The 5,114-nt window shown below is 31.7% G+C and overlaps 1 protein-coding gene across 1 annotated transcript in view; it reads right to left on the minus strand.

Annotated features, from left to right (window-relative positions):
- Window positions 1-4,900: 4,900 nt before the first annotated feature.
- The window catches only part of LOC119577691 (dTTP/UTP pyrophosphatase-like), an 8,037-nt gene continuing 7,823 nt past the window's right edge, over window positions 4,901-5,114 (minus strand). The window contains exon 9 of the mRNA XM_037925247.1: window positions 4,901-5,114. This exon is cut by the window's right edge and continues 294 nt beyond it. The gene's annotated coding sequence lies outside the window, so the exon portion shown is untranslated.

A 5,114-nucleotide genomic window follows, 5' to 3' on the forward strand; every position in this document is an offset into this window, starting at 1 on the left:
GCTCAGTTCAAAGAGAAGTCAAAGATTTAATATATCAGTCATTATGCAACTTTATTAGAGTGAAATGTTTCATTTTTCCCATTTACTAACACTGATTTCAGTATTTCATAATTATCAGAGATGTTTTAAATATTTTATATATATATATATATATATATATATATATATATATATATATATATACATATATATACACATGTATATATATGTATATATATACATGTGTGTGTATATATATGTGTGATATATATATATATATATATATATATATATATATATATATATATATATATATATATATATATATATTATATATGTATATATATGTATATATTATATATATATATATATATGTATATATATATATATATATATATATATCTATATTATTATATATTATATATATATCATTATATATATATATATATATTATATATATATATATATATATTATATATTATATATATATATATATATATATATATATATATTATATATATAATAATATATATATATATATAATATAATATATATATATAAATATTTGTATATCCGTATATACATATGTGTATATTTATATATTTATATATATATGCACACATACATCCATCTTCATCATGTACTTTCTCATATCATCTTACAAATGTTCCAAAAGCCAATTTGAACATTTGTCTCACATGATATTAAATGATTCTTCTTGAATGTGACTGTTTTTCCCCTTTCTTAATATTTATATTAATTATTTACTTTTTAATTACTGCAATATAATAAATGAAAAATTACACCCTTTAAGTTTAAAGATTTCTTTAATTTTATATGATTTTCTTCTCTGAGTTACTTTCTTTATTCTAGTAAAATAGTGGCATATAACCCACCAGTCTTTTTAAGCTCTATTCTTACATCGACCACTATAAAATACAACACTAAAGCTTGCTGCCTAGGTGCTCTGGATTTTAGAAAAGGTATGAATGAGAATGAATATCTTCACTGGTGTATTTGACTGGTTTCCATTATATCTTTGTCAGAAATACATGCATTTCTGTTGAAGATAGAATTAAAAATTGGTCAAATACATGTCTTGTATTGTGAAGATATTCATTTTCATTCATACCATTTCTACATTTGTTTACATTTCTACATATGCTTTCTCTCACTGAGTATAGTATACAGACTTGATTCAGTGATGGATTAGATACAAACCATACATTTTTATTTAACAGACATAAAACTCTATATATACTACATAATAACCTTTGACGTTGGAATGATTAGTGAGTGTTAATGAGAGTATAGTATATGTGAATACCATGGCTGCTTATTGTTTACAGTAATTGGCCACATGCTTATAAATTACACAGTACATGCTACCTAGGAGAGATCCTGCTTTCAAAACATGTCAAAGTTTACTGCCACTTATTTGGGTGTAGAGGTGTGTGTTGTGAGATGTGGAGTTTGAGGTCAAGATGCAAGGGATTAATTATTTTTCAACAATAAAGTCTGCAGAATACCATATTTTATCTACTACACAACTTAATCATTGTAGTAGTAAGTAAACGTATGTATATACCATGCCCACTAGGAGTTTAATTTATTAATTTTTTTTTTTTAATATTTTGTGGTACCTAATATTGTTGTCCGTAATGTCAATGACACAATAATAATTATAAAGTCTAAAATAAAATAACGGCATCGATATTGACAGCATTAATAAAAACAAACTTTTTTTCCAGCGAACTCAAGGAAAGGTGAATCACAAGGTCTACCAACTGACTCCTTTGTAGCTAAGCACTTGCAGAGCAATATACGTGCAGAGACATTTAAAAAATACTACTACAGTGAACACAACATTTTCCTGGGGCATTTGAGTTAAATACCAGATCTGCATATCTTCTCTCTAAAAAAAAATAGCTCTTGTTAATGTTTTTCCTAATTAAAGCACTTTTTTGCACACCTGTCATGTAAAGCACAGTAATGATGCACAGTATAAAAATCACAGGAGAAAGATAAAAAAGCAACGGCTACAATGCCTTCATATGAAATAATTTTTAAATTGATGAAAGTCTGATATGCTACACAATATTCCAAAGTCTTGAGGTGTTTCCCATGACTTTGTATCTGGAACAAGCACACCTTTACAGTAACCCTTTGACAAAGGTACAAAGGGCACAAGGCAACTTCCATAGGCAGACACACTTCTAACAAAGTCCAATCTTAATGAAAATTAGTTCCCTCCTTATTTACAAATGCATATGAAGCTCTTCTATATATTAGGCAACTAGACTCATTAATATCACTTGGCAAACAAGAAGTAAATAAAGCTTTTTCAATAATTATTAGAAGAAGTGAACTTTTATACTTTAAGGGGTCATGTAGGTGAATTTCAGACGAATCATTTTAAAAATAATAAAAAATTAGAAATAAAATTCCCTGTAATCTGGTAGCCTTTGGCAAAAATAAAGGAGTTATGACTAATTTTCTGACGCCCCCCCTCCCACACACACACACTTCCCATTACACCGTCAATCCTTGTTCATGCAATATATATATATATATATATATATATATATATATATATATATATATATATATATATATATATATTCGACATATTTTATCGCAATAAAAATGGCCCAAATTTTGGTATTCACTTATAAAGGCTAGCTCGCAATTAATATCCCAGACAGCTTCCGTAAACCCTCTCCTGGCACCCAGATCAGTCACCTGAGAGAGTCAGGGCTATTGATACCTGTCGCTTCTCTAGAAAATTGTTTATTTGAATTTTTTCAAACATACCATTCAAGAATGGGAAGGCTTTCTAACAAGAAACTCATGTTACGAGAAAAACATAAGAGAATGCAGCAAATTCTTCATGAGAGACAACTCTGAAGGTCTGTCTCAGTCGTCGCTGAAGAGGATGGCAAGAGTGCATTCCCTTGCGATACTACGCCGCCACATGTATTGTCTCCTTCGTCCCCGACTGCCTTATCTCCCTCGTCCCTGACTGCCTTCTCTCCCTCGACTCCAACTGCCTTCTCTCCCTCGTCCCCGACTACATTATCTCCTCGCCCTGATACACCCACACGTCCTCCTCATGACTGTGCTTTGACCCAATCATCTACATCAAGCATGCCTGATGTAACCACCTGCTTCTTCAACACCATCATATAGGCCTCCTCCTGAAGCACCCTCATCGCGCACTAAAAGGAAACGACAAATGATGAATGTTATGCCTGTGACAAAAAGACAGTGTGATGAGAAATTACAACAAAGACTGGCAAGAAGACGAGGAGGAGTTTATTAGGAGGTGCCCACGTATTGACTGATGATGTCATCGATCTTCTCGGATCATATTACGGGAAGTGATCCGTGACAGTGTTGTCACTAACTATGAAACAATGAAAAAGGCGACATATTGCCACCTAATGTCGAGGGATAAGAAGCCAGCACATCACTTATGCTCACCTGGAGCAGACAGCTGGTGCTTCTTCAGCCGAACACTCGCAGAAAACAAAACACCTGTCAGCTATGAAGCAAAACCACTCTACCGGGCCAAGATTCCCTGTGAAAAGTTAGAGATTATAAAGTCTGTCTATAGAGGTCTGACTGCCCTGGACATTCTTTAGAGATGTCTCAAGGGGGCAACCCAAAGTCCGAACGAGAGTCTGCATTCCAGAATTTGATTAAAACGCTCAAAAGCAAAGTCTGTCTTTCTCTTCCGAGTGCTTTTCATCACAAGAGCGACTGTCCTTGATCACAACTTGGGAAGGAAAAAAATCTTCCTTCTCACTTGTTTGGAATCAATCCTATCATTACCCAAACACTTGAGGAGCAAGACAAAGAAACAGAACAGAAAGGAACAGCATATACCAGAGAGAGAGAAAGAGAAAGCTAGTGTTTAGCTCCGAGTTTCAGTCGAGAGCTTTCTAGTAAGCAAACCTGGTGACAATGAGGAAGGTGGTGCCTCCTGAAACCCTTGTCTTTGAGCGACTATTGCCTTGTAAAAGGAGGGACCAGGTACCAGCTATATTTAATAATGCCATGTGAATGCCATAGAATGCATCAAAAGTGGCACGAAGATAAAAATTCTAAAAATATATATACATAAAAAATGCAGGGAAATTTATTTTCAACTTCAAAGCTCAATATCTCAAACTACACCTTTGTCTACATTTTTTTATATTTCTTTATAACTACTTAAGTAATTCTAATGGGGTTTGGATCATTTGAAAGCTGAATAAATGTGTGATTTTTTTGGTCATTTTTCTTTTATATTTCAAGTGATAGAAGTCTGTATATTATATTTTATCTCCATAAGAATGGACATAAAAAAAATCTTTACACTAAACTAAGAGGGTATTCAAAAAATTTATTGAAGACAATTTAGGTATTGCTATAGAGTATTTGTGGTAATTTTTTCAACAGTTCAGTCAATGGACAAATGAGGATTTTTTTTTTTTTAATCAACCAAATGATATGTAAGTTGGTGTTGAACATCAGTATATGTATATATAACATATTAAAAATTTGCGAAATTCTGATCATAATTGACAAAGTTTGTTCTTGAGCACAACGGCCCCCTTAACCACCATAATGATGAAATCCTGCACTCTGCTCTATAGGTGTTATTATTAATAAAGATAATTCACAAATATTCATAATTATTCCTTTAGGGATATAATGTCATGCATTCAGAGCAAAGTTCACATGAGTACTCTGAAGAACTTGATCACATTATTATTGGAGAAATTTGGAAATAAATTAGACATTCATTACAGTTATCATTCAGTTTATGTCACTTTATGGCAAATTATCACTCATACTTTCTGACTCTACAGATTAAGACAATACGTAACTGCATTAACAAAACTGTGGTTATGAAGTGGAAAAAAAAACACAAGGAAACACTGAAATGCTTTATTCATATCATCCATTCATCACTTAAATATCCCTGCACGTAATACATTCTTTACAAGAAATAAAGAAACAGTAAAAGACAAAGGAACATTTTTTTTTTTTTTTTCAAAGTATAACTATAAATCATATTGATCTTACATAATATATCACAAGTTCAAATGCAATACCAAAATCAACTTGTTTTTTATCTGCACTATACA

Source organism: Penaeus monodon, chromosome 10 (genome assembly GCF_015228065.2).
Source record: "Penaeus monodon isolate SGIC_2016 chromosome 10, NSTDA_Pmon_1, whole genome shotgun sequence".
Taxonomy (NCBI): domain Eukaryota; kingdom Metazoa; phylum Arthropoda; class Malacostraca; order Decapoda; family Penaeidae; genus Penaeus; species Penaeus monodon.